This window comes from Ursus arctos, unplaced genomic scaffold (assembly GCF_023065955.2).
Source record: "Ursus arctos isolate Adak ecotype North America unplaced genomic scaffold, UrsArc2.0 scaffold_2, whole genome shotgun sequence".
Classification (NCBI taxonomy): Eukaryota; Metazoa; Chordata; class Mammalia; order Carnivora; family Ursidae; genus Ursus; species Ursus arctos.
This window is the reverse complement of record NW_026622874.1, coordinates 39,446,653-39,457,981: the sequence shown is the minus strand read 5'-3', so window position 1 is coordinate 39,457,981 and position 11,329 is coordinate 39,446,653. Positions and strand designations below refer to the sequence as shown.

Here is an 11,329-nt window from a genome sequence, read left to right as displayed (position 1 = left end):
CAATTGACATCTTTCGTCCTCTCCTGCTCCAACAGCTGGTAAGTTCATTCCAAGGGGAGAGACATGGCCAAGATGGAGACCACGGGTGCTGGGCCTTTCTACCTAGAAACGTTGTGAGTCCTGACTACCCCATCTAGGGCAGATTCCAGGACTGAGAGGAAGAGAGTTTTGTGGCAGGAGAAGGGGGCATCAGAGGTCTGTAATGGGAAAAAGACAATGTGAGAAAGTGTAGGCAAAACAGGTGAAAAAAGATTCCCAGGATTTACATTGAGCCAAAAACTCTCTGGCTTTCCAAGTATGTCCAGGACCCCCTGACTAGATGACCCTCCCCAGACCGGGGGCCACTCCTGCTCTGCCAAGACATGACCCTCCAGGCTTTCCCCTCCTTGAACAGATGAGTCTTGGTTTCTTCATCCATAAAATGGGCATAGGAGTACTACCTCCCGCATAGCTGCGAGGGCTTAATGCGCTGACTTATGAGAGTGGCTGGAACAGATATTTTATCCACAAGACAAGTAGGCAGCACCAGGCAGCTGGAGTGGTGTCCGCAGTGGAAGGAGTAGGGGAATGCAAAATTCTCAAATTTGCTCTGTGCAGCCAGTCGTGCTAAATCCCACAGGTACCAGACTCGGGGGCCCTTACAGGAACCCAGTGAAAAGCTTTTTGTGGCTCAAGGGACAAGATAATATCACAGTGAGTCTAAATACTCCCAGGGCCTACCCTTCACCCCCTCGCCCCTTTACCTCTTGGTCCCACTTTTTTCCTTCCGGAGCCCCATCCTGGGCTTCTCCAGGCCCCTCACCCCTGCAGTCTCTGTGCTGAGGGCAGGGCTGTAGGGAGAAGAGGGAGGGCTGAAGTGTAGCCCCCCTGAGGGGCAACCTCACATGCCCTCCTTCCTAGAATTCTCCAAACTAGACAGGGAAGGGTCTGTCCAAGGAGGGAAGCCATTCCTGGGCACCCATTCTCAGGATACCAGCAGGAATGGGGTAGCGAGGCCAGCAAGGCCCCCAGAGAGGCCTGGGGGAGTGGATGAGGTTTAAGATTTGTCTCTTTCCCTTTCCAGCAGGGAGGAGGTTATTTTGGTCTCTGTGGTGTTTCTCAGCATTGTTCTGGGCAGTATGTGTACAAGGAGAAAGGGGAGGAGGGCTGAGCCAGGGCAGGCAGGTTGGAGGGGAAGGATTTCTGGATGGCTGGGAAGCCCCTGGCCTTCCCCCCCCCCGCCCCGGGAGCCCACCTCCAAGCCCCTGCAGTGACTTCCTCCGAGTTCCCTCCCTCTTCAGATTTGGAATCTAGGTCTCTCTGCGTCCTCATCCCTTCTCCCCTCTCCCAGGTCAGAGGCTCCTGTGGGGGAGATGCTGGGGAAGGAGTTTCCACGTGGCCTGCATATTCCCCTGTGAGCCTGCGTGCTTGTGAGGGCGGGGGAGGCATGGGATCGGTCGGGGCTAGTTAGTCCAAGTTCCTCCAGACAGCATGGAACTCTTCCTGAAGGAGGACGTCACTCTCATTCCTTCTCAGCCTCATTGTTCCTTTGTTCATTCATTCATTCTTTTATCCTATTCAACAAACATTTATTGCACCCCTTTTCTCGTATCAGACAGTGATCTGAGCACTGGGGATAGAGAGATAAGAAAACTAAAGTCTCCCCCATAGTTTCCAGAAAGAGCTCCCATCAGGTGGGGAACATCGGCTTGAACAATACACGTCCCTCCTGTGAGGATAGGATGTCTTTCTAACCTCAGTCTCCACCCCCCCACCAACCCCGGTCTTGTTGAATTTCAGCAGGGATGAAAAAGAGTCGATGCCAGGGCTGGAAGGGTGGCTGGCAGCCCTCTCACCAGTGGGGTGGGATGGGCGGGTTGTACTGGGAGCTGAGGACCCTTCAGGGCTTGGGGGAGAAGCCTCAGGGCCTCCAAGACTGGGAAGGAGGCTCAGGTCTTGGGGGCTCACAGAGCCACCCACTGCTTTTTCTAGAGCGCCTCTGCCCTGACTGGTCGGACGTGTGGGCTCCTGGTGTGAGATTTTATTTGAATGTAAGGTTTTATTAGCTCTGTGTCTTTAAAAAAACTTGAAAATCGGAAGTTCAACTCAACGTGTTCATCGTGTACATGAGGAAACCGAGACCCAGAGAGGCCCTTAACTTGGTCAAACCTACCCATGCGATGGGGAAGAGCCTGGTGCCTAGGGGGAGACATCCAGAAATGAGCCGTGCTCTGGGCCCCGGCCCCATGGATCCCTCGGGGAACCCCTTGAGCACCAGCCATTTAACCCCCCGCTGGAGTTCACGGCCTCCCCAGCACCCCCAGACAGAGCCGGCATCGAGTAGATGCACAGTCCCATGATAACAGAGGGGTGTCAGGTGCACAGCAGTTATGGCCCACAGAGAGCAGCCCGTTTAATGCTCACCACACGCCTGGCAGGTAGCAAAGCCATTGTCAGCTGAAGCCAAGAGGTTAAAAGGGAAGCCACCTGGCGGAGCTGAGACTGACCCAGTTGTGGTGTGTTTTATTCTGGGCAGGATGTGTGAGGGTCAGGGGGTGATTGGGATTACTGAACCCATTGGTCTGGAAGGGGTTCCTGGAGAAAGGAATCTCCAGCAGCCTCATCCATTCATTGGTTAGCTCAACTAATATTAATGAGGGACCTACGATGGAGATGGCCCTGTTCCAAGGTGCTGTCCAAGAGCTCAGAGTGTGCACCCAGAGGACAGGGCTAGCGTCGAGCCTGCTTAGAATTTGATAGAGCTCCAGAGGGTATGTTGCAGGTGCCACAGGGAAGGCAGAGTGCTCACTGGGCCGGCCCGGCCTGGGGGCCTTGGAGGAGAAGCAGGATGCTCCGTGTTTGTGGAGAAGCTCCGATGGGATGGAGGAGGGGTTTCTGAGCAAGACTGGGGCCTTGGCTGGGGCACTGACCTCAGGCTGGGTAGCAGGGTGACAGCTGGGGACCATGCTGCTGCTGGCCTCCCGGGGGAGGCTGAGAAGACTCACATGGGCCAGGCACCCAGGAGAATCCAGAAGACTTCAGCCCCAGTCCCGGCTCCCCTTGTGGCACTGGGTGAACCCCAGTCACTCACCACATCCCTCTGAGCTTCAGTCCTCTTTTCTATAAAAGAGGAATAATGATGTTACCTGTTTTATTTGTTCGAAAGTGCTTTTCACGTTGGAAATCACAAGGCAGATATCATGACCTACGCTATCAGTGATGAGAAGCCTCTGAGCATTTTTGAGCAGGACGAGGATGGATCTGAAAGATGCTTTGGAAAGACCATTCTGTGACCCTGTGCAGAGTGGACTGGAGGAGGGAGAGGTAGAGCAGGAAGACCTGTCTTGGCCAAAGAAGATTAAAAGCCAAACATAAGAGGAAGCTGTGGGAACGGAGAAAATGGCCAAGAGAGATGTCACATGGGACTCCCAGGCTCCTTGGCCAGTCACACAGAGCAGCCAGGGAGAACGGAGAGGCGATGATTTAGATTTCTAGCCGGGGCTCCTGGGGAGTGCTGGCGACAATGGGGTGGACATAAAGCAGGAGACGTGGCTTTCAGGGGCTGGGGGCAGGAGCACAGGTTGGGGGGGATGTGCCTACGGGGACATCCAGGCGCAAGGGCCAGCAGGCTTGTGGACATGGCCAAGGAGACAGTCAGAGCTCCGGCTGGGTCCTCTCCATCGAGGTGGTGGTCCAAGCCCTGGGAGAGAGGAGATCACTCAGGGGGAGCAGGCAGGAGAGAAATTGGAAAGAAGCCGGCTGTGCCCACGGCACCGGGAAGAACAGTCAGAGTGGGGAGCAGGCTAGCAGCTGTTTCAGGAAGAAGGGTGCTGAGTGGTTCAGGCCTGGAGAGCAGCCGTGAAGGATCTGAGGGGGAAGTGGTAGGATTTGGTGACAAGAAGGGGGAGGAGTGGGGGTAGAAACACCATCTCCAGAGCTAACGCTGGAGCAGGTAGGGAAAGGGGGGGCCGCGGGTGCAGACAAGGCTTTGAAAGAGCCTGGCAGGGAAGAGAATAAAAGATGGACGATTAGCTGCAGGAGAGTGGGGTCAAAAAGAGGTTGGTTTTAGGCGGGGAGATCTGAGCATGCTCACAGCCTGAGGGAGTGAAGCAGGGGCAAGGAAGAGATGAATCCGAGGGAAGAGAAACTGAGAACAGACCCCCCCCTTGTCAAGTATCCTAAGTGGCTGCTGACAGCTGGCTGGGCACAGAGCTCTGGAAGCTCACAGACCTGGGGGTACTAGCTTTCCACCATCTCCCAGCCCCTCTTCCCCCACCCCCACTGAGTCTTGAGGGCAGGCCCCCCAGGCCTTCTGCCCCAGCCTGACTCTCCCCCACTCCCCACCCCCCCCACCGCCCCCACCAGACACATGGCCAGCAGTTTGCCCTGGCACGTTGCACACCAATTAAAGAATCAGCCTTCTCCAGGCCCCAGCAACTCCTCATGTGACAGCCCATGGCCTGGCCCCACCCCTGACCCCAGCCCACGGGGCACCAGCTGTGGATTTTTTGGCTCCTCTGCCCCTGACGGCAGCCAAAGAAGCACCCCTGTACAGTCCACCTGCCACCCCACCACCGCCGGGAAGATCCCCGGCGGCTCCACCACATAACAGGCACATGAGAGCTCCCTGCATGGCCCACCCCACCTGGCCATTCTCCCCACCTTCCTGGACTCCCCCAACACCGTCTCCAGGGATGCAAGGGCCCGGGTCCCCTGCCTCCTCTCCCCACAGTGGGCCAAAGGGGAAATCAAGGCAGGGGAGCTCCCGCGGCTTCTGTCGTAGTTAGGCAGGGTGGCATCCGGACTCCCTAATGCGTCCCTATTCCTTCCCACCCATCCAACAGTGCCCTTGCCCCTCAAGAAAGAGAAGTATGCCCATTACCTTCTGTATGTTCTGAGAGGGAGAAGAGGGCCATGAAGGTTGGGGGAGAGAGGGGAGGAGGGGCAGAAGAGGGGTTTCTAGATTAAATCAGGACACCCAGATGCCTTTTTTAAACCGCTTTATTGATGCCTAATTTACCTATCATAAAGTTCACCGTGTAAAGTGAACAACTCGGGGGTGTTTCAGCATAATGACGGACTTGTGCGGCCATCCCATGGCCCAATTTGAGGACATTTTCGTCACCCTCCAAAAACCCTCGCCCCCATTAGCAGTCACTTCCCGAACCCTATCCACCCCTCCGCAGACCCAGGCGGGTACTACTGATCTGCTTGCTGTCTCGGGGCGTTTCCTGTTCTGGACCCTTCATGCGAGCAGAGCCATACATCATGCCGTCCTCTGTGGCTGGCTTCTTTCACTTGGCATAACGTCCTCGGGGTTCAGCTGTACTGAGCAAGTGTTAGTCCTGCATTCCTTCTGAGGACTGAATAGCCCGGCGAGTGTCTGTACCACACCGTGTTGATTGGCTCGTCGGCTGATGTTCATTTGGGTGGTGTCCACTTTGAGGCTATCGTAAATGATGCCGCTGTGAAATTCGTGTCTGAGTTTTTGTGTGAACCTGTCTTCTCACTTGTTTTGGGGAGATGCAGACAGAAGGAGGGGCCGGACCACGCACCTGGGACTTTGTCACATCTATCCGAGGTATCGTCCTGCTGCCTGGTGCAGAAGCTCTTATGATCCCCTGTAACAGGTTACGACACAGAGGCTCAGAGGAAGGCCTGGGACCACCAAAGACTGGCACTGAAACAGGAGCTCAGGCCTCCCATTCCTGGTCTGGGGTTCTTTGCAACAGATCACGATGAGCCCCTCTCGGATATTCTGCGGTCTGCCCGAGGGAACAAGGCGTCCGGAATTTGAAAAGCAGCATCACCAGTGTGAACAGTCACCTTGTCACGCTGAATTCCTCATCAGGTGCTTTGGGGACTGCGCCCTGGGTGGAGGGGGGGTGCAGACTGAAGGCTTGCTGGCAGGAGCGAGGCGGAAAGCCCACCGCACACAGGCTTCCACCGAGATGGCCTGACGCAAGCCCCGCCCAGCAGGGATGGGAGCCAGGAGCCCAACCACCAGGCACAGACTCCATACCACTGCAGCATCCAAATGGGTCCACATTCTTGGGAAAAGAACAGACAAGAGACCTTTGAAAAATCTCAGGCTTGGCCACAGATTCTGGCTTCAGCCCATTCTCTCAGCTCCAGTCTTACCCTGATTTTAAGCAGAACTCTAAATGCTAGTTGGGGTTATTCCGTTCACATCTTCCCCGGCCCTCTGCCCTGAGCCCAAGGCCCTATCACCAGAGAGCCCTGGCGTGTGAAAGGTCTTTGCACTAAGTGCATTTTCCTAAAGTCAGGGTGGAGAGGTGGATGTGGCCTGGGCTCCCTGCCTCCTCTGCGGGCCCACCCAGAAGTCCAAACTTCCTGGCCAGAGGAATAGACAGGAGCTTGCTGGAAGTGTCCACTCACACCCAAGAGCCCCCACTCTCTCTGGTCAGGGGCATGGGAGGCACAGAGGAGGCCTCCAGTTGCCAAGCTTTTCCATTTTAACCATGGTCTGTGGCCCACAAGTTAGACAGGCTTCATCCAGGACTGAAAATGGGTTTCTAGTGCCTAGCAGAGTTCAAGAAACATTTACTGAATGCTGAATGTTCAGAATAACATAGTACAAAAGAACAAGAAGAGAGTCTAGCAACGCTTTATTGTCTAGAACTCATTTAACTCTCACATCACTGCTGATGAAGTTAAGTATAATTATTTTCCCATTTCTCAGACCAGGACACTGAGGCTCAGGGTGGCCAGTGGCTCTGTTGACCCATAGCAACCTGAGCCAGAAGAAGCCGCCCCGCTCAGGGCCGTTGCCTGGGCCTCGGGCTCCCCCTGCTGGCCGGACGGAAGTCTGGGCGTGGGGTGAGGCGCTGCCCAGGGCCTGCACCCCGCCCCCCCCCCCCCCCCCCCAGCTGCTGCTCGATCCCCAGCCCGCTCTGTGCCGGATTCCTGAGGCTGGGAGAAGGAGCCGTATCTGGGTTCAGGGGTAGGACGACTCGCAGGTGCACTGCGCCAGGCGTCCGGTGAGATGTTCCACCGGCAGAGTGCACCAGGCCAGAGGGAGACAGACGGAGTCTCTGTCCCCACCTCCGGAGGCTTTGTCTTGCTCCTATGGAAAGCTGTAAGACCCAGGGGGCTCGGGTCTAGGAATGCCAGCAAACCTGCCCGCCCAGAGCGAATGGAGAGACTCGGGTCTCCTGACGCCCAGCTCAGTGCTTGGTTCCCTTTTCTCCAGCCCAAGTCTCCTAAACCAGCCCAAAGGGGTGGGATCACTCCTATTGGGAAATAGCTCCAGAGAAAAGGGTTTTCTAGCTTCCTTTACTTCCCACCCTACCTCATCTACCTGCTCGGAATTCAGACAGAGAAAACAGCTAATTTAGCCCCATCCCCCTCTCGCTCCTTCTGGAAATGGGGAAGGGCTGGGTCTCAGGTGAGCCTTTTGCTCATTCAGTCCTCCTCAAAGGTTATGAGTTTGGTCTCTTGTGTCAAACAAATGCGACATCAAATCTTTTGTCCCTTCTTAGTGTCTGACTTTGAGCGCGTTACTTAACCAAGAAGCCTCAGTTTTCTCACCTGTAAAATGGAAGTTCCAGTACTTTCATAGTGGGCTGTTGGAAGGATACAGTGATAAATTATAACATCAGTAGCCTTGTGCATACAGTAAGTGTTCTATAAGTGTTACTAATAACCATCACTCTATTCACAGTTCTCTTACCTTTCCTACTACCCTTTCACTTAACTAAAGAGAAATGGGGTGAGGGGGGCAGTGGGCAGGTGAGAGTTTGGGGCAGAATAGTGTGGACTGTCCTGTCATGTGTTCGTGACTTCCCAACCTGGTCACCTCCTCGTGCTCCTACCGCTTGTCTGCAAGGGGAGGGGTGGCAGCTGCTTCCCTCCCCTGCCCGGGCCCTGACCCAGCCAAAGGCCTGGCCCAGCTGCTGGAATGGCCCAAATGCCTCGGGTTTAGGGCTACGTAGAGGACAGCTGGGGATGGGGGAGGAGGGCGGAGGGGCAGAAAAGGCGCACTGTCCTCCCTCACTGTGTCCACTCATCCTGCTGCTCCCTAAGCCTGTCAGGTCAGCCTGGGACCTCTGACCTCCCTCCTGCCTCAATCTCCCGGGTGGGCCGGGCGGGAGTGGGCGGGAGGAATTCTCCCTCTTTCCCTCCCTTATCCTCTGCCTTGTCATGCCTCCTCTCCACGGCTGAACCCACCCACCCCAGCCCACCCCCGTGCCCCTGCTCCCTCTCCCGCCCACGCGCTGCTCAGCTGTCCCCGGCCTTGAGCTGGGCACCCCGCCTGCCTGCACCACTCATGAATCGCCAGCATTCACACTCTGGCCCCAGAGCCTCCACCTGTTCCCCTCGGTCTGAGCAGCAAGGCTGTGTGGCCCCATCTGTTGTCCTCCATCCAGGATTCAGGGCAAGAGACTGCACTTCAAAACCCTCAGCTTCCACCTGCTGGGCTGGGGGTGGGGAAGACTGGCTGAGAGGCAGGGACTGAGTCAGGGGCATCCTCATCTTCCGGAAAAGCTTCCCCCCAGCGGGGCCCACCAGTACTGTCTGAAACAACCTACACACCAGCAGGGGACGGGGGGGGGGGGGGGGGGAAGCCCACTCTTCCCAGCAGGACATTTGCATATTTAGCCGCACTCTCTTACTACGTACAGTTCATTTCTGTGCAGACAGCACCTGAATCCGGGCTGGTCAGTGTACAATGCAAACAAGAAGACACAACAGCAGCAACATTCATTTAATTAATTTTTGGTTATACAGGCAATATGTGAGTACATTTTCCTTGATTAAAACAAAAATGAAACCAGTGCAGTTTAGACTTCGATTCCCTTTGATCGGTCCCCCAAATCCATGCCTTTTCTCCCGAACAGAGAGGTGATCACTGTTATCAGCCTGTCTGTATAGATTCACAGAAAGTATAAGGTACTGTCATGTGAGCTTGCGTTTTGCTGTTATTTTTCATGTAAATTGTAACTACGAATATTCTGCAACTAAATTCACCAAAAAAAAGTCTTATCTACCTAAGCTGGTACATACAGATCTGCAACAATATCTTTATTTTTTGTAAGATTTTATTTATTTATTGAGAGAGAGCACAAGGAAGGGGAGTGACAGGCAGAGGGAGAGGGAGAAGCAGACACCCCACTGAGCAGGGAGCTGGATGCGGGGCTTGATCCCAGGACCCTGGGATCAAGACCTGAGCCGAAGGCAGATGCTTCACCCACTGAACCACCCAGGTGCCCCTACAACAATCTCTTGAAATGATACGTTATATTCTGAGCATGGACATAACATGGTTTACTTAGCTGTTTCCCTATCGCTAGACATTCAGGTCGTGTCTCTCTTTCTTCCATTACAAACATTGTGTCCCTGTCATAGGCTTGCGCCTTCTCTCATAGTCCTGCCTAATCCTATATTCCTACCCCCTGTGGGCAAGAAGCTTTACCATTTATACTGTTTTAAGGGTACAAAAATAGCAAAAGTGACCATAGCAGCATTTTATAACCAATTAGTAGTAATTTTTCTTTCCAAAATTCTGGGCCCCACTAAGGTGATTTCCATATTCACTTGGGGGCAAATTACTATTCTAAAAGACAGTTATGGTCAAGGAGGTAGAAGGAGACACGAGAAACAGCAAAGAGAGGAGAAAGTGAGGAAAAGTGAACAGGGAGGAAGAAGAAAGAGGAGTAAACGATGCTGTTTATTACAGCACACTCTGCAACAGGGAAAAACTGGAACTGTCCAGCAGAAAGGAAACAGTTAAGTAAAACTTGGCATATCTATTCTACGGAATATTATGCAGCCATTAAAATGATAATTATGAAGACTATGTAGGAGCATGGAAAATGCTTCTGATATTAAGTTAAAAAGTAGACTACAAAATTAAAACTGCATTATGATTACAACTCTGCAAAATTATGTGGGCATACAGAGATGGGAAGGGAATCTAGACAAATGAAAACAATCAGATTTGTTGTGGTAGCAGAATTGTGGGTACACTATTATTATCACTTATTTCCATTACCATTGCTATAATATTGCTTTGTGCAACATAAGATTAATGCTAAATAGCAACAGGAAGAAGGAGGGGAAGGAAAATGAATAAAAGAAAAGACGAAGAGCGGGAAGGAGGAGGGCATAGACAGAGAGATGAGGCAGGGAGGCTGGAGTAAAAGCCCATGTTCTGGGGTTTGGAACATTGTTAGCAGCCATGGCAGCCACAGCGTCGACCCGGGCTCTTCCTCCAGGATCTTTGGACTGAAAACAGTTTTCACTGTGCACAGAAGATGTAGAGCTCCTTCCTGCTGCCCTTCAGGATTTTTTAAAGCTTACCAAGGAGTTAAGGACACCAAGCTCAGGATTTTAAGGGACTCAGAGTCTAGCAGGTGGGGGGGGGGCATAGATATGTAAGCAATGGCAATCAACAAACACTCCCCCAGAGGTCTAATCCTGAAGCTGGAGGCTCTAGAGTCCCAGGAGTCCCCACAAATTGGGTCTCAAGGGATGGGTAGGAGATTGGCAGGTAGAGAAAAGGGGGTAGCATCCCAGGTAGAAGACACATGCGCAGACGCACTGAAACCTACACACACACACACACACACACACACACACACACACACTGCATATACACTACCATTTAGCATGGCTAAACATAGTGCTCAGGAGAAACAAAGACAGGTGATGAGACCTTAATTATAAAGAGAAGCATTGCAATGTTTAATCAGAACCACGGTACACTCTAAGTTGTGCCTTGGAGAGATGACCCTTGAGAGGATGAGGAAAGTGAGTGGGAGTAAGCCAAAGTGGAGAGAAGGAACATCAGTTAAGAGGTTACTTTATTAAGAGTTCTGATGGGAAAGACCAGGACCCTCAACTGGGGCAGTTAATGGAATGGGGACAGAGGGATTAACTCAAGAAATTCTTACATAGAAATGATAGGACATTATTTATTTATGCAATGAACATCTTTTGAGGGTCTGCTATGGCACTGACCATTCAGAGATGGAAGACAGTCTCTGTCCTCAGAGGGCAAGATGGACAGGGAGACAGATGGTTCCAGATCAGTGTGAAAAGTGCTGCAATAGAGGTAAGCCAATGAGGGAGAGACCATGAGGGACCGAGAGCAGATGGGATGTGGGAAGTGAGGGAGGTCCTTTTAGGTCCCCACTTCAGACGTGGGGTGGATAGGGGAGCCATCAACTGTGTCGGGAAGTGCAGGGCAGGGGGGTGGGGGCTGCAGGCAGGTGATGGTTGTGACTTGGACCTCTCACTCTTGCTTTGCTCCTACCCTATTGAGAAGAGCCAAATGTGGCTTAGGCTGCCTGTTGCCTTCCCAGTTGAATGAATCACATGGAAAGCA

At 53.2% G+C, this 11,329-nt stretch overlaps 1 long non-coding RNA gene across 1 annotated transcript; it reads right to left on the bottom strand.

Moving 5' to 3' along the window:
• Positions 1-4,962: 4,962 nt before the first annotated feature.
• Positions 4,963-7,667, bottom strand: LOC130544302 (uncharacterized). Its single transcript, XR_008960478.1, has 2 exons — positions 7,531-7,667; positions 4,963-6,029 (listed from the first exon to the last, which is right to left on the bottom strand). It is a non-coding gene; the product is annotated as an uncharacterized LOC130544302 (long non-coding RNA).
• Between the last annotated feature and the right edge of the window lie 3,662 nt (positions 7,668-11,329).